Raw genomic sequence first — 17,571 nt, 5'->3', positions numbered from 1 at the left:
AAATAAATGCTTCCTGTCTTTTCTGTAGATGCCCAGTCAATCTCTTTTTCCACACAAATCAAAATTGATCAAGTAATTTATTTGAACCCACCAGGTACAACCCCCTAACTCTGTAAGAAACCCACCAGGTACAACCCTAACTCTGTAAGCACACCTCATAGACGTCATCCTGACCAACTGGCCCTCCAAATACACCTCCGCTGTCTTCAACCAGGATCTCAGCGACCACTGCCTCATTGCCTGTATCCGCTACGGTGCCGCAGTCAAACTACCACCCCTCATCACTGTCAAACGTTCCCTAAAACACTTCTGTGAGCAGGCCTTTCTAATCGACCTGGCCCGGGTATCCTGGAAGGACATTGACCTCATCCCGTCAGTTGAGGATGCCTGGTCATTCTTTAAGAGTAACTTCCTCACCATTTTAGATAAGCATGCTCCGTTCAAAAATGCAGAACTAAGAACAGATACAGCCCTTGGTTCACTCCAGACCTGACTGCCGTCGACCAGCACAAAAACATCCTGTGGCGGACTGCAATAGCATCGAACAGTCCCCGCGATATGCAACTGTTCAGGGAAGTCAGGAACCAATACACGCAGTCAGTCAGGAAAGCTAAGGCCAGCTTCTTCAGGCAGAAGTTTGCATCCTGTAGCTCCAACTCCAAAAAGTTCTGGGACACTGTGAAGTCCATGGAGAACAAGAGCACCTCCTCCCAGCTGCCCACTGCACTGAGGCTAGGGAACACGGTCACCACCTACAAATCCATGATTATCGAAGAAAACTTCACTTCAACAAGCATTTCTCAACGGCTGGCCATGCCTTCCGCCTGGCCACTCCTACCTCGGCCAACAGCTCCGGCCCCCCTGGAGGTACAGCTCCTCGCCCAAGCCTCTCCAGGTTTTCCTTTACCCAAATCCAGATAACAGATGTTCTGAAAGAGCTGCAAAACCTGGACCCGTATAAATCAGCTGGGCTTGACAATCTGGACCCTCTATTTCTGAAACTATCCACCGCCATTGTCACAACCCCTATTACCAACCTGTTCAAACTCTCTTTCATATTGTCTGAGATCCCCAAGGATTGGAAAGCTGCTGCAGTCATCCCCCTCTTCAAAGGGGGAGACACCCTGGACCCAAACTGTTACAGACCTATATCCATTCTGCCCTGCCTATCTAAGGTCTTCAAAAGCCAAGTCAACAAACAGGTCACTGACCATCTCGAATCCCACCGTACCTTCTCCGCTATGCAATCTGGTTTCCGAGCCGGTCACGGGTGCACCTCAGCCACACTCAAGGTACTAAACGACATCATAACCGCCATCGATAAAAGACAGAACTGTGCAGCCGTCTTCATCGACCTAGCCAAGGCTTTCGACTCTGTCAATCACCAGATTCTTATCGGCAGACTCAGTAGCCTCGGTTTTTCGGATGACTGCCATGCCTGGTTCACCAATTACTTTGCAGACAGAGTTCAGTGTGTCAAATCGGAGGGCATGCTGTCCGGTCCTCTGGCAGTCTCTATGGGGGTGCCACAGGGTTCAATTCTCGGGCCGACTCTTTTCTCTGTATATATCAATGATGTTGGTCTTGCTGCGGGCGATTCCCTGATCCACCTCTACGCAGACGACACCATTCTATATACTTTCGGCCCGTCATTGGACACTGTGCTATCTAACCTCCAAACGAGCTTCAATGCCATACAACACTCCTTCTGTGGCCTCCAACTGCTCTTAAACGCTAGTAAAACCAAATGCATGCTTTTCAACCGATCGCTGCCTGCACCCGCATGCCCGACTAGCATCACCACACTGGATGGTTCCGACCTTGAATATGTGGACACCTATAAGTACCTAGGTGTCTGGCTAGACTGCAAACTCTCCTTCCAGACCTACATCAAACATCTCCAATCGAAAATCAAATCAAGTCAAATCATCCGCAACAAAGCCTCCTTCACTCACGCTGCCAAGCTTACCCTAGTAAAACTGACTATCCTACCGATCCTCGACTTTGGCGATGTCATCTACAAAATCGCTTCCAACACTCTACTCAGCAAACTGGATGCAGTTTATCACAGTGCCATCCGTTTTATCACTAAAGCACCTTATACTACCCACCACTGCGACTTGTATGCTCTAGTCGGCTGGCCCTCGCTACATATTCGTCGCCAGACCCACTGGCTCCAGGTCATCTACAAGGCCATGCTAGGTAAAGCTCCGCCTTATCTCAGTTCACTGGTCACGATGGCAACACCCATCTGTAGCACGCGCTCCAGCAGGTGTATCTCACTGATCATCCCTAAAGCCAACACCTCATTCGGCCGCCTTTCGTTCCAGTACTCTGCTGCCTGTGACTGGAACGAATTGCAAAATAGCTGAAGTTGGAGACTTTTATCTCCCTCACCAACTTCAAACATCAGCTATCTGAGCAGCTAACCGATCGCTGCAGCTGTACATAATCTATTGGTAAACAGCCCACCCATTTTCACCTACCTCATCCCCACAGTTTTTATTTATTTACTTTTCTGCTCTTTTGCACACCAATATCTCTACCTGTACATGATCATCTGATCATTTATCACTCCAGTGTTAATCTGCAATATTGTAATTATTCCCCTACCTCCTCATGCCTTTTGCACACATTGACTTGTTAATTGTTTACTCCATGTGTAACTCTGTGTTGTCTGTTCACACTGCTATGCTTTATCTTGGCCAGGTCGCAGTTGCAAATGAGAACTTGTTCTCAACTAGCCTACCTGGTTAAATAAAGGTGGAAAAAATAAAAATAAAAATAAAAATCCTCTCCTGCTCTGTCAGGTTGGATGGGAAACATCACTGCCCAGCTATTTTCAGGTCTCTCCAGAGATGTTAGATCGTGCTCAAGTCCAGGCTCTGGCTGGGTCACTTGTCCTGAAGCCACTCCAGTCTGAGGTCCTGAGTGATCTGGAGCAGGTCTTTCATTATGGATCTCTCTGCACTTTCCTCCATTAATATTTCCCTCCATCCTTACTAGTCTACAAGTCCATGCTGCTGAAAAACGTCCCCACCTCATCATGCTGCCACCACCATGCTTCACCATAGGGATGGTGCCAGGTTTCCTCCAGATGTGACTCTTGGCAGTCAGGCCAATGAGTTCAATCTCGGTTTCATCAAGCCAGAGAATCTTGTTTCTCATGGTCTTAGAGTCACTAAGGTGCCTTTTGTCAAACTCCAAGCATGCTGTCATGTGCCTTTTACTGAGGAGTGGCTTCTGTCTGGCAACTCTACCATAAAGGTCTGATTGGTGGAGTGCTGGAGTGGTTGTCCTTCTGGAAGGTTCTCCCATCTCCACAGAGGAACTCTGACGCTCTGTCAGAGGCCCTTCTCCCCAGTCACTCAGTTTGGCTGGGTGACCAGCTCTAGGATGAGTATGTGCCTCGACTCAATCTTGTTTTGGAGCTCTACGGACAGTTCCTTCGATCTCATGGCTTGGTTTTCACTCTGACATGCACAGTGGGACCATTAGCATTGAAATGCGAACAAATATGTAAAAAAATGCGTAGTTTCATTCCATGTGTAAGTGCCATTTTACATTTTTTTTGCCTCTTCCATCAGTTCGTATTGGTCATATTGATTACAAATAACCCCAGTGGCCGAAGACACTGGCCTCCTAAGCCATGGATTGTGAGATCTAGTCTTTTCTGAAATGTCTGAAAGCAGAGTGGCGCAGAGGATGCGAGCTGGGCCCATAACCCAGAGGTCAATGGATTGAAACCATCCTCTGCTAACCAGTCTGTTTTTAAAATGAAACGCAAACAGAAATAAGAAAGCGGAATTTCATGGGCATGTGTCAGTGCCATACATTACACATTGTTTTTGCTGCTTCTATCAGTTTGTACTGGTTGAGAAAAGTAAACAGTGCCCCAGTGGCCTAATGGATAAGGCACTGGCCTCCTAAGCCAGGGATTGTGGGTTCAAGTCCCATCTGGGGTGTTTGAATTATAGTGGTACAGCAGAAGTGTGCTGGGCCCATAACCCAGAGGTTGATGGATCAAAAACAATTTCCACTAACCAGGTTTTTAGCATTGAAATGCGAACAAATATTTTAAAAAATGCGTGGTTTCATTCCATGTGTAAGTGCCATTATACATTTTTTTTAACCTCTTCCATCAGTTCGTATTGGTCATATTGATTACAAATAACCCCAGTGGCCGAAGACACTGGCCTCCTAAGCCATGGATTGTGAGATCTAGTCTTTTCTGAAATGTCTGAAAGCAGAGTGGCGCAGAGGATGCGTGCTGGGCCCATAACCCAGAGGTCAATGGATTGAAACCATCCTCTGCTAACCAGTCTGTTTTTAAAATGAAACGCAAACAGAAATAAAAAGCGTGGTTTCATGGGAATGTGTCAGTGCCATACATTACACATTGTTTTTGCTGCTTCTATCAGTTCGTACTGGTTGAGAAAAGTAAACAGTGCCCCAGTGGCCTAATGGATAAGGCACTGGCCTCCTAAGCCAGGATTGTGGGTTCAAGTCCCATCTGGGGTGTTTGAATGATAGTGGTGCAGCGGAAGCGTGCTGGGTCCATAACCCAGAGGTTGATGGATCAAAAACAATTTCCTGCTAACCAGGTTTTTTAGCATTGAAATGCGAACAAATATTTTTAAAAATGCGTAGTTTCATTCCATGTGTAAGTGCCATTATACATTTTTTTTTTACCTCTTCCATCAGTTCGTATTGGTCATATTGATTACAAATAACCCCAGTGGCCTTAGACACTGGCCTCCTAAGCCATGGATTGTGAGATCTAGTCTTTTCTGTAATGGCTGAAAGCAGAGTGGCGCAGCGGAAGTGTGCTGGGCCCATAACCCAGAGGTTGATGGATCAAAAGCTTTTTCTGCTAACAAGCTTTTTTAGCATTGAAGTGCGAACAAATATTTTAAAAATGCGTGGTTTCATTCCATGTGTAAGTGCCATTATACATTTTTTTTGCCTCTTCCATCAGTTCGTATTGGTCATATTGATTACAAATAACCCCAGTGGCCGAAGACACTGGCCTCCTAAGCCATGGATTGTGAGATCTAGTCTTTTCTGAAATGTCTGAAAGCAGAGTGGTGCAGCGGATGCGAGCTGGGCCCATAACCCAGAGGTCAATGGATTGAAACCATCCTCTGCTAACCAGTCTGTTTTTAAAATGAAACGCAAACAGAAATAAGAAAGCGGAATTTCATGGGAATGTGTCAGTGCCATACATTACACATTGTTTTTGCTGCTTCTATCAGTTCGTACTGGTTGAGAAAAGTAAACAGTGCCCCAGTGGCCTAATGGATAAGGCACTGGCCTCCTAAGCCAGGATTGTGGGTTCAAGTCCCATCTGGGGTGTCTGAATGATAGTGGTGCTTCTGAAGCCTGCTGGGTCCATAACCCAGAGGTTGATTGATCAAAAACAATTTCCACTAACCAGGTTTTTAGCATTGAAGTGCGAACAAATATTTTTAAAAATGCGTAGTTTCATTCCATGTGTAAGTGCCATTTTACATTTTTTTTGCCTCTTCCATCAGTTCGTATTGGTCATATTGATTACAAATAACCCCAGTGGCCGAAGACACTGGCCTCCGAAGCCATGGATTGTGAGATCTAGTCTTTTCTGTAATGGCTGAAAGCAGAGTGGTGCAGCGGAAGTGTGCTGGGCCCATAACCCAGAGGTTGATGGATCAAAAGCTTTTTCTGCTTTCAAGCTTTTTTTAGCATTGAAGTGCGAACAAATATTTTTAAAAATGCGTGGTTTCATTCCATGTGTAAGTGCCATTATACATTTTGTTTAACCTCTTCCATCAGTTCGTATTGGTCATATTGATTACAAATAACCCCAGTGGCCGAAGACACTGGCCTCCTAAGCCATGGATTGTGAGATTTTGTCTTTTCTGAAATGGCTGAAAGCAGAGTTGTGCAGAGGATGCGAGCTGGGCCCATAACCCAGAGGTCAGTGGATTGAAACCATCCTCTGCTAACCAGTCTGTTTTTAAAATGAAACGCAAACAGAAATAAGAAAGCGGAATTTCATGGGAATGTGTCAGTGCCATACATTACACATTGTTTTTGCTGCTTCTATCAGTTCGTACTGGTTGAGAAAAGTAAACAGTGCCCCAGTGGCCTAATGGATAAGGCACTGAGCCAGGAATTGTGGGTTCAAGTCCCATCTGGGGTGTTTGAATGATAGTGGTGCAGCGGAAGCGTGCTGGGTCCATAACCCAGAGGTTGATGGATCAAAAACAATTTCCACTAACCAGGTTTTTTAGCATTGAAATGCGAACAAATATTTTTAAAAATGCGTAGTTTCATTCCATGTGTAAGTGCCATAATACATTTTTTTTTACCTCTTCCATCAGTTCGTATTGGTCATATTGATTTCAAATAACCCCAGTGGCCTTAGACACTGGCCTCCGAAGCCATGGATTGTGAGATCTAGTCTTTTCTGTAATGGCTGAAAGCAGAGTGGCGCAGCGGAAGTGTGCTGGGCCCATAACCCAGAGGTTGATGGATCAAAAGCTTTTTCTGCTTTCAAGCTTTTTTTAGCATTGAAGTGCGAACAAATATTTTTAAAAATGCGTGGTTTCATTCCATGTGTAAGTGCCATTATACATTTTTTTTACCTCTTCCATCAGTTCGTATTGGTCATATTGATTACAAATAACCCCAGTGGCCGAAGACACTGGCCTCCTAAGCCATGGATTGTGAGATCTAGTCTTTTCTGTAATGGCTGAAAGCAGAGTGGCGCAGAGGATGCGAGCTGGGCCCATAACCCAGAGGTCAATGGATTGAAACCATCCTCTGCTAACCAGTCTGTTTTTAAAATGAAACGCAAACAGAAATAAGAAAGCGGAATTTCATGGGAATGTGTCAGTGCCATACATTACACATTGTTTTTGCTGCTTCTATCAGTTCGTACTGGTTGAGAAAAGTAAACAGTGCCCCAGTGGCCTAATGGATAAGGCACTGGCCTCCTAAGCCAGGAATTGTGGGTTCAAGTCCCATCTGGGGTGTTTGAATGATAGTGGTGCAGCGGAAGCGTGCTGGGTCCATAAGCCAGAGGTTGATGGATCAAAAACAATTTACACTAACCAGGTTTTTTAGCATTCAAATGCGAACAAATATTTTTAAAAATGCGTAGTTTCATTCCATGTGTAAGTGCCATAATACATTTTTTTTACCTCTTCCATCAGTTCGTATTGGTCATATTGATTTCAAATAACCCCAGTGGCCGAAGACACTGGCCTCCGAAGCCATGGATTGTGAGATCTAGTCTTTTCTGTAATGGCTGAAAGCAGAGTGGCGCAGCGGAAGTGTGCTGGGCCCATAACCCAGAGGTTGATGGATCAAAAGCTTTTCCTGCTAACAAGCTTTTTTTAGCATTGAAGTGCGAACAAATGTTTTAAAAAATGCGTAGTTTCATTCCATGTGTAAGTGCCATTTTACATTTTTTTTTGCCTCTTCCATCAGTTCGTATTGGTCATATTGATTACAAATAACCCCAGTGGCCGAAGACACTGGCCTCCTAAGCCATGGATTGTGAGGTTTTGTCTTTTCTGAAGTGGCTGAAAGCAGAGTTGTGCAGCGGATGCGAGCTGGGCCCATAACCCAGAGGTCAATGGATTGAAACCATCCTCTGCTAACCAGTCTGTTTTTAAAATGAAACGCAAACAGAAATAAGAAAGCGGAATTTCATGGGAATGTGTCAGTGCCATACATTACACATTGTTTTTGCTGCTTCTATCAGTTCGTACTGGTTGAGAAAAGTAAACAGTGCCCCAGTGGCCTAATGGATAAGGCACTGGCCTCCTAAGCCAGGAATTGTGGGTTCAAGTCCCATCTGGGGTGTCTGAATGATAGTGGTGCAGCTGAAGCGTGCTGGGTCCATAACCCAGAGGTTGATGGATCAAAACAATTTCCACTAACTTTTTAGCACCAGGTTTTTTAGCATTGAAATGCGAACAAATATTTTAAAAATGCGTAGTTTCATTCCATGTGTAAGTGCCATTTACATTTTTTTTTTTTACCTCTTCCATCAGTTCGTATTGGTCATATTGATTACAAATAACCCCAGTGGCCGAAGACACTGGCCTCCTAAGCCATGGATTGTGAGCTTTTGTCTTTTCTGAAGTGGCTGAAAGCAGAGTTGTGCAGCGGATGCGAGCTGGGCCCATAACCCAGAGGTCAATGGATTGAAACCATCCTCTGCTAACCAGTCTGTTTTTAAAATGAAACGCAAACAGAAATAAGAAAGCGGAATTTCATGGGAATGTGTCAGTGCCATACATTACACATTGTTTTTGCTGCTTCTATCAGTTCGTACTGGTTGAAAAAAGTAAACAGTGCCCCAGTGGCCTAATGGATAAGGCACTGGCCTCCTAAGCCAGGGATTGTAGGTTCAAGTCCCATCTGGGGTGTTTGAATGATAGTGGTGCAGCGGAAGCGTGCTGGGTCCATAACCCAGAGGTTGATGGATCAAAACAATTTCCACTAACCAGGTTTTTTAGCATTGAAATGCGAACAAATATTTTAAAAAATGCGTGGTTTCATTCCATGTGTAAGTGCCATTATACATTTTTTTTAACCTCTTCCATCAGTTCGTATTGGTCATATTGATTACAAATAACCCCAGTGGCCGAAGACACTGGCCTCCGAAGCCATGGATTGTGAAATCTAGTCTTTTCTGTAATGGCTGAAAGCAGAGTGGTGCAGCGGAAGTGTGCTGGGCCCATAACCCAGAGGTTGATGGATCAAAAGCTTTTTCTGCTTTCAAGCTTTTTTTAGCATTGAAGTGCGAACAAATATTTTAAAAAATGCGTGGTTTCATTCCATGTGTAAGTGCCATTATACATTTTGTTTAACCTCTTCCATCAGTTCGTATTGGTCATATTGATTACAAATAACCCCAGTGGCCGAAGACACTGGCCTCCTAAGCCATGGATTGTGAGGTTTTATCTTTTCTGAAGTGGCTGAAAGCAGAGTTGTGCAGCGGATGCGAGCTGGGCCCATAACCCAGAGGTCAATGGATTGAAAACATCCTCTGCTAACCAGTCTGTTTTTAAAATGAAACGCAAACAGAAATAAGAAAGCGGAATTTCATTGGAATGTGTCAGTGCCATACATTACACATTGTTTTTGCTGCTTCTATCAGTTCGTACTGGTTGAGAAAAGTAAGCAGTGCCCCAGTGGCCTAATGGATAAGGCACTGGCCTCCTAAGCCAGGGATTGTGGGTTCAAGTCCCATTTGGGGTGTTTGAATGATAGTGGTGCAGCGGAAGCGTGCTGGGTCCATAACCCAGAGGTTGATGGATCAAAAACAATTTCCACTAACCAGGTTTTTTAGCATTGAAATGCGAACAAATATTTTTAAAAATGCGTAGTTTCATTCCATGTGTAAGTGCCATAATACATTTTTTTTTACCTCTTCCATCAGTTCGTATTGGTCATATTGATTTCAAATAACCCCAGTGGCCGAAGACACTGGCCTCCTAAGCCATGGATTGTGAGATCTAGTCTTTTCTAAAATGTCTGAAAGCAGAGTGGCGCAGCGGAAGTGTGCTGGGCCCATAACCCAGAGGTTGATGGATCAAAAGCTTTTCCTGCTAACAAGCTTTTTTTAGCATTGAAGTGCGAACAAATGTTTTAAAAAATGCGTAGTTTCATTCCATGTGTAAGTGCCATTTTACATTTTTTGCCTCTTCCATCAGTTCGTATTGGTCATATTGATTACAAATAACCCCAGTGGCCGAAGACACTGGCCTCCTAAGCCATGGATTGTGAGATCTAGTCTTTTCTAAAATGTCTGAAAGCAGAGTGGCGCAGCGGAAGTGTGCTGGGCCCATAACCCAGAGGTCAATGGATTGAAACCATCCTCTGCTAACCAGTCTGTTTTTAAAATGAAACGCAAACAGAAATAAGAAAGCGGAATTTCATGGGAATGTGTCAGTGCCATACATTACACATTGTTTTTGCTGCTTCTATCAGTTCGTACTGGTTGAGAAAAGTAAACAGTGCCCCAGTGGCCTAATGGATAAGGCACTGGCCTCCTAAGCCAGGATTGTGGGTTCAAGTCCCATCTGGGGTGTTTGAATGATAGTGGTGCAGCGGAAGCGTGCTGGGTCCATAACCCAGAGGTTGATGGATCAAAAACAATTTCCACTAACCAGGTTTTTAGCATTGAAATGCGAACAAATATTTTAAAAAAATGCGTAGTTTCATTCCATGTGTAAGTGCCATTATACATTTTTTTTTTTTCTTCCATCAGTTCGTATTGGTCATATTGATTACAAATAACCCCAGTGGCCGAAGACACTGGCCTCCTAAGCCATGGATTGTGAGATTTTGTCTTTTCTGAAATGGCTGAAAGCAGAGTGGTGCAGCGGATGCGTGCTGGGCCCATAACCCAGAGGTCAATGGATTGAAACCATCCTCTGCTAACCAGTCTGTTTTTAAAATGAAACGCAAACAGAAATAAGAAAGCGGAATTTCATGGGAATGTGTCAGTGCCATACATTACACATTGTTTTTGCTGCTTCTATCAGTTCGTACTGGTTGCAAAAAGTAAACAGTGCCCCAGTGGCCTAATGGATAAGGCACTGGCCTCCTAAGCCAGGGATTGTGGGTTCAAGTCCCATCTGGGGTGTTTGAATGATAGTGGTGCAGCGGGAAGTGTGCTGGGTCCATAACCCAGAGGTTGATGGATCAAAAACAATTTCCACTAACCAGGTTTTTTAGCATTGAAATGCGAACAAATATTTTTTTAAATGCGTCGTTTCATTCCATGTGTAAGTGCCATTATACATTTTTTTTGCCTCTTCCATCAGTTCGTATTGGTCATATTGATTACAAATAACCCCAGTGGCCGAAGACACTGGCCTCCTAAGCCATGGATTGTGAGATCTAGTCTTTTCTGTAATGGCTGAAAGCAGAGTGGTGCAGCGGAAGTGTGCTGGGCCCATAACCCAGAGGTTGATGGATCAAAAGCTTTTCCTGCTTTCAAGCTTTTTTAGCATTGAAGTGCGAACAAATGTTTTAAAAATGCGTGGTTTCATTCCATGTGTAAGTGCCATTATACATTTTTTTTTGCCTCTTCCATCAGTTCGTATTGGTCATATTGATTACAAATAACCCCAGTGGCCGAAGACACTGGCCTCCTAAGCCATGGATTGTGAGATTTAGTCTTTTCTGAAATGTCTGAAAGCAGAGTGGTGCAGCGGATGCGAGCTGGGCCCATAACCCAGAGGTCAATGGATTGAAACCATCCTCTGCTAACCAGTCTGTTTTTAAAATGAAACGCAAACAGAAATAAGAAAGCGGAATTTCATGGGAATGTTTCAGTGCCATACATTACACATTGTTTTTGCTGCTTCTATCAGTTCGTACTGGTTGAGAAAAGTAAACAGTGCCCCAGTGGCCTAATGGATAAGGCACTGGCCTCCTAAGCCAGGGATTGTGGGTTCAAGTCCCATCTGGGGTGTTTGAATGATAGTGGTGCAGCGGAAGCGTGCTGGGTCCATAACCCAGAGGTTGATGGATCAAAAACAATTTCCACTAACCAGGTTTTTTAGCATTGAAATGCGAACAAATATTTTTAAAAATGCGTAGTTTCATTCCATGTGTAAGTGCCATAATACATTTTTTTTACCTCTTCCATCAGTTCGTATTGGTCATATTGATTACAAATAACCCCAGTGGCCGAAGACACTGGCCTCCTAAGCCATGGATTGTGAGGTTTTGTCTTTTCTGAAGTGGCTGAAATGAAAGCAGAGCTGTGCAGCGGATGCGAGCTTGGCCCATAACCCAGAGGTTGATGGATCAAAAGCTTTTTCTGCTTTCAAGCTTTTTTTAGCATTGAAGTGCGAACAAATATTTTTAAAAATGCGTGGTTTCATTCCATGTGTAAGTGCCATTATACATTTTTTTTAACCTCTTCCATCAGTTCGTATTGGTCATATTGATTACAAATAACCCCAGTGGCCTTAGACACTGGCCTCCGAAGCCATGGATTGTGAGATCTTGTCTTTTCTGTAATGTCTGAAAGCAGAGTGGCGCAGAGGATGCGAGCTGGGCCCATAACCCAGAGGTCAATGGATTGAAACCATCCTCTGCTAACCAGTCTGTTTTTAAAATGAAACGCAAACAGAAATAAGAAAGCGGAATTTCATGGGAATGTGTCAGTGCCATACATTACACATTGTTTTTGCTGCTTCTATCAGTTCGTACTGGTTGATAAAAGTAAACAGTGCCCCAGTGGCCTAATGGATAAGTCACTGGCCTCCTAAGCCAGGGATTGTGGGTTCAAGTCCCATCTGGGGTGTTTGAATGATAGTGGTGCAGCGGAAGCGTGCTGGGTCCATAACCCAGAGGTTGATGGATCAAAAACAATTTCCACTAACCAGGTTTTTTAGCATTGAAATGCGAACAAATATTTTTAAAAATGCGTAGTTTCATTCCATGTGTAAGTGCCATTATACATTTTTTTTAACCTCTTCCATCAGTTCGTATTGGTCATATTGATTACAAATAACCCCAGTGGCCGAAGACACTGGCCTCCGAAGCCATGGATTGTGAGATCTAGTCTTTTCTGTAATGGCTGAAAGCAGAGTGGTGCAGCGGAAGTGTGCTGGGCCCATAACCCAGAGGTTGATGGATCAAAAGCTTTTCCTGCTAACAAGCTTTTTTTAGCATTGAAGTGCGAACAAATGTTTTAAAAAATGCGTAGTTTCATTCCATGTGTAAGTGCCATTTTACATTTTTTCCATTTATACTCTTCCATCAGTTCGTATTGGTCATATTGATTACAAATAACCCCAGTGGCCGAAGACACTGGCCTCCTAAGCCATGGATTGTGAGATTTAGTCTTTTCTGAAGTGGCTGAAAGCAGAGTTGTGCAGCGGATGCGAGCTGGGCCCATAACCCAGAGGTCAATGGATTGAAACCATCCTCTGCTAACCAGTCTGTTTTTAAAATGAAACGCAAACAGAAATAAGAAAGCGGAATTTCATGGGAATGTGTCAGTGCCATACATTACACATTGTTTTTGCTGCTTCTATCAGTTCGTACTGGTTGAGAAAAGTAAACAGTGCCCCAGTGGCCTAATGGATAAGGCACTGGCCTCCTAAGCCAGGATTGTGGGTTCAAGTCCCATCTGGGGTGTTTGAATGATAGTGGTGCAGCTGAAGCGTGCTGTGTCCATAACCCAGAGGTTGATGGATCAAAAACAATTTCCACTAACCAGGTTTTTTAGCATTGAAATGCGAACAAATATTTTTTTAAATGCGTCGTTTCATTCCATGTGTAAGTGCCATTATACATTTTTTTTGCCTCTTCCATCAGTTCGTATTGGTCATATTGATTACAAATAACCCCAGTGGCCGAAGACACTGGCCTCCTAAGCCATGGATTGTGAGCTTTTGTCTTTTCTGAAGTGGCTGAAAGCAGAGTTGTGCAGCGGATGCGAGCTGGGCCCATAACCCAGAGGTCAATGGATTGAAACCATCCTCTGCTAACCAGTCTGTTTTTAAAATGAAACGCAAACAGAAATAAGAAAGCGGAATTTCATGGGAATGTGTCAGTGCCATACATTACACATTGTTTTTGCTGCTTCTATCAGTTCGTACTGGTTGAGAAAAGTAAACAGTGCCCCAGTGGCCTAATGGATAAGGCACTGGCCTCCTAAGCCAGGGATTGTGGGTTCAAGTCCCATCTGGGGTGTTTGAATGATAGTGGTGCAGCGGAAGCGTCCTGGGTCCATAAGCCAGAGGTTGATGGATCAAAACAATTTCCACTAACCAGGTTTTTTAGCATTGAAATGCGAACAAATATTTTAAAAATGCGTAGTTTCATTCCATGTGTAAGTGCCATTATACATTTTTTTTTACCTCTTCCATCAGTTCGTATTGGTCATATTGATTTCAAATAACCCCAGTGGCCGAAGACACTGGCCTCCTAAGCCATGGATTGTGAGATCTAGTCTTTTCTGTAATGGCTGAAAGCAGAGTGGCGCAGCGGAAGTGTGCTGGGCCCATAACCCAGAGGTTGATGGATCAAAAGCTTTTTCTGCTTTCAAGCTTTTTTAGCATTGAAGTGCGAACAAATATTTTAAAAATGCGTGGTTTCATTCCATGTGTAAGTGCCATTATACATTTTTTTAACCTCTTCCATCAGTTCGTATTGGTCATATTGATTACAAATAACCCCAGTGGCCGAAGACACTGGCCTCCTAAGCCATGGATTGTGAGATCTAGTCTTTTCTGAAATGTCTGAAAGCAGAGTTGCGCAGAGGATGCGAGCTGGGCCCATAACCCAGAGGTCAATGGATTGAAACCATCCTCTGCTAACCAGTCTGTTTTTAAAATGAAACGCAAACAGAAATAAGAAAGCGGAATTTCATGGGAATGTTTCAGTGCCATACATTACACATTGTTTTTGCTGCTTCTATCAGTTCGTACTGGTTGAGAAAAGTAAACAGTACCCCAGTGGCCTAATGGATAAGGCACTGGCCTTCTAAGCCAGGGATTGTGAGTTCGTGTCCCATCTGGGGTGTTTGAATAATAGTGGTACAGCGGAAGCGTCCTCTGTCCATAACCCAGAGGTTGATGGATCAAAAACAATTTCCACTAACCAGGTTTTCTAGCATTGAAATGCGAACAAATATTTTAAAAAATGCGTAGTTTCATTCCATGTGTAAGTGCCATAATACATTTTTTTTTTTTTACCTCTTCCATCAGTTCGTATTGGTCATATTGATTTCAAATAACCCCAGTGGCCGAAGACACTGGCCTCCTAAGCCATGGATTGTGAGATCTAGTCTTTTCTGTAATGGCTGAAAGCAGAGTGGCGCAGCGGAAGTGTGCTGGGCCCATAACCCAGAGGTTGATGGATCAAAAGCTTTTCCTGCTAACAAGCTTTTTTTAGCATTGAAGTGCGAACAAATGTTTAAAAAAATGCGTAGTTTCATTCCATGTGTAAGTGCCATTCTAATTTTTTTTAACCTCTTCCATCAGTTCGTATTGGTCATATTGATTACAAATAACCCCAGTGTCCTTAGACACTGGCCTCCTAAGCCATGGATTGTGAGATCTAGTCTTTTCTGAAACAGCTGAAAGCAGAGTGGCGCAGCGGAAGTGTGCTGGGCCCATAACCCAGAGGTCAATGGATTGAAACCATCCTCTGCTAACCAGTCTGTTTTTAAAATGAAACTCAAACAGAAATAAGAAAGCGGAATTTCATGGGCATGTGTCAGTGCCATACATTACACATTGTTTTTGCTGGTTCTATGAGTTCGTACTGGTTGAGAAAAGTAAACAGTGCCCAGTAGCCTAATGGATAAGGCACTGGCCTCCTAAGCCAGCAATTGTGGGTTCAAGTCCCATCTGGGGTGTTTGAAAGATTATGGCGCAGCGGAAGCGTGCTTGGTCCAAAACCCAGCAGTTTTGTGGATCAAAAACCATTTCTACTAACCAGCTCTTTTAGCATTGAAGTGCGAACAAATATTTTAAAAAATGCGTAGTTTCATTCCATGTGTAAGTGCCATAATACATTTTTTTTTTACCTCTTCCATCAGTTCGTATTGGTCATATTGATTTCAAATAACCCCAGTGGCCGAAGACACTGGCCTCCGAAGCCATGGATTGTGAGATCTAGTCTTTTCTGTAATGGCTGAAAGCAGAGTGGTGCAGCGGAAGTGTGCTGGGCCCATAACCCAGAGGTTGATGGATCAAAAGCTTTTTCTGCTTTCAAGCTTTTTTTAGCATTGAAGTGCGAACAAATATTTTAAAAAAATGCGTGGTTTCATTCCATGTGTAAGTGCCATTATACATTTTTTTTTTTTTACCTCTTCCATCAGTTCGTATTGGTCATATTGATTACAAATAACCCCAGTGGCCGAAGACACTGGCCTCCTAAGCCATGGATTGTGAGATCTAGTCTTTTCTGAAATGTCTGAAAGCAGAGTGGCGCAGCGGATGCGAGCTGGGCCCATAACCCAGAGGTCAATGGATTGAAACCATCCTCTGCTAACCAGTCTGTTTTTAAAATGAAACGCAAACAGAAATAAGAAAGCGGAATTTCATGGGAATGTGTCAGTGCCATACATTACACATTGTTTTTGCTGCTTCTATCAGTTCGTACTGGTTGAGAAAAGTAAACAGTGCCCCAGTGGCCTAATGGATAAGGCACTTAGCCAGGAATTGAGGGTTCAAGTCCCATCTGGGGTGTTTGAATGATAGTGGTGCAGCGGAAGTGTGCTGGGTCCATAACCCAGAGGTTGATGGATCAAAAACAATTTCCACTAAATAGATTTTTAGCATTGAAATGCGAACAAATATTTTTAAAAATGCGTAGTTTCATTCCATGTGTAAGTGCCATAATACATTTTTTTTTAACTTTTCCATTAGTTCGTATTGGTCATATTGATTTCAAATAACCCCAGTGGCCGAAGACACTGGCCTCCTAAGCCATGGATTGTGAGGTTTTGTCTTTTCTGAAGTGGCTGAAATGAAAGCAGAGCTGTGCAGCGGATGCGAGCTTGGCCCATAACCCAGAGGTTGATGGATCAAAAGCTTTTCCTGCTAACAAGCTTTTTTTAGCATTGAAGTGCGAACAAATGTTTTAAAAAATGCGTAGTTTCATTACATGTGTAAGTGCCATTTTACATTTTTTTTTGCCTCTTCCATCAGTTCGTATTGGTCATATTGATTACAAATAACCCCAGTGGACGAAGACACTGGCCTCCTAAGCCATGGATTGTGAGGTTTTGTCTTTTCTGAAGTGGCTGAAAGTAGAGTTGTGCAGCGGATGCGAGCTGGGCCCATAACCCAGAGGTCAATGGATTGAAACCATCCTCTGCTAACCAGTCTGTTTTTAAAATGAAACGCAAACAGAAATAAGAAAGCGGAATTTCATGGGAATGTGTCAGTGCCATACATTACACATTGTTTTTGCTGCTTCTATCAGTTCGTACTGGTTTGAGAAAAGTAAACAGTGCCCCAGTGGCCTAATGGATAAGGCACTGGCCTCCTAAGCCAGGAATTGTGGGTTCAAGTCCCATCTGGGGTGTCTGAATGATAGTGGTGCAGCTGAAGCGTGCTGGGTCCATAACCCAGAGGTTGATGGATCAAAAACAATTTCCACTAACCAGGTTTTTTAGCATTGAAATGCGAACAAATATTTTAAAAAATGCGTAGTTTCATTCCATGTGTAAGTGCCATTTTACATTTTTTTTACCTCTTCCATCAGTTCGTATTGGTCATATTGATTACAAATAACCCCAGTGGCCGAAGACACTGGCCTCCTAAGCCATGGATTGTGAGGTTTTGTCTTTTCTGAAGTGGCTGAAAGCAGAGTTGTGCAGCGGATGCGAGCTGGGCCCATAACCCAGAGGTCAATGGATTGAAACCATCCTCTGCTAACCAGTCTGTTTTTAAAATGAAACGCAAACAGAAATAAGAAAGCGGAATTTCATGGGGTGTCAGTGCCATACATTACACATTGTTTTTGCTGCTTCTATCAGTTCGTACTGGTTGAGAACAGTAAACAGTGCCCCTGTGGCCTAATGGATAAGGCACT

At 43.5% G+C, this 17,571-nt stretch overlaps 1 protein-coding gene and 12 non-coding genes across 13 annotated transcripts in view; 12 read left to right on the top strand and 1 right to left on the bottom strand.

The window, feature by feature from the left end:
- The window catches only part of LOC118370090 (zinc finger protein 501-like), a 311,132-nt gene that overhangs the window by 74,733 nt on the left and 218,828 nt on the right, over positions 1-17,571 (bottom strand). The window lies entirely within an intron of this gene.
- On the top strand, positions 3,893-3,965 carry trnar-ccu (transfer RNA arginine (anticodon CCU)). Its single transcript has one exon. It is a non-coding gene; the product is annotated as a tRNA-Arg (tRNA).
- On the top strand, positions 4,450-4,521 carry trnar-ccu (transfer RNA arginine (anticodon CCU)). Its single transcript has one exon. It is a non-coding gene; the product is annotated as a tRNA-Arg (tRNA).
- trnar-ccu (transfer RNA arginine (anticodon CCU)) lies at positions 5,284-5,355 on the top strand. Its single transcript has one exon. It is a non-coding gene; the product is annotated as a tRNA-Arg (tRNA).
- Positions 6,944-7,016, top strand: trnar-ccu (transfer RNA arginine (anticodon CCU)). Its single transcript has one exon. It is a non-coding gene; the product is annotated as a tRNA-Arg (tRNA).
- On the top strand, positions 7,779-7,851 carry trnar-ccu (transfer RNA arginine (anticodon CCU)). The gene has a single exon. It is a non-coding gene; the product is annotated as a tRNA-Arg (tRNA).
- Positions 9,183-9,255, top strand: trnar-ccu (transfer RNA arginine (anticodon CCU)). Its single transcript has one exon. It is a non-coding gene; the product is annotated as a tRNA-Arg (tRNA).
- Positions 10,016-10,087, top strand: trnar-ccu (transfer RNA arginine (anticodon CCU)). The gene has a single exon. It is a non-coding gene; the product is annotated as a tRNA-Arg (tRNA).
- trnar-ccu (transfer RNA arginine (anticodon CCU)) lies at positions 10,573-10,645 on the top strand. Its single transcript has one exon. It is a non-coding gene; the product is annotated as a tRNA-Arg (tRNA).
- trnar-ccu (transfer RNA arginine (anticodon CCU)) lies at positions 11,407-11,479 on the top strand. Its single transcript has one exon. It is a non-coding gene; the product is annotated as a tRNA-Arg (tRNA).
- Positions 13,087-13,158, top strand: trnar-ccu (transfer RNA arginine (anticodon CCU)). Its single transcript has one exon. It is a non-coding gene; the product is annotated as a tRNA-Arg (tRNA).
- trnar-ccu (transfer RNA arginine (anticodon CCU)) lies at positions 13,644-13,716 on the top strand. Its single transcript has one exon. It is a non-coding gene; the product is annotated as a tRNA-Arg (tRNA).
- On the top strand, positions 16,989-17,061 carry trnar-ccu (transfer RNA arginine (anticodon CCU)). Its single transcript has one exon. It is a non-coding gene; the product is annotated as a tRNA-Arg (tRNA).

This window comes from Oncorhynchus keta, chromosome 37 (assembly GCF_023373465.1).
Source record: "Oncorhynchus keta strain PuntledgeMale-10-30-2019 chromosome 37, Oket_V2, whole genome shotgun sequence".
NCBI classification, from domain to species: Eukaryota; Metazoa; Chordata; class Actinopteri; order Salmoniformes; family Salmonidae; genus Oncorhynchus; species Oncorhynchus keta.
This window is presented reverse-complemented; position numbering and strand designations above follow the sequence as displayed.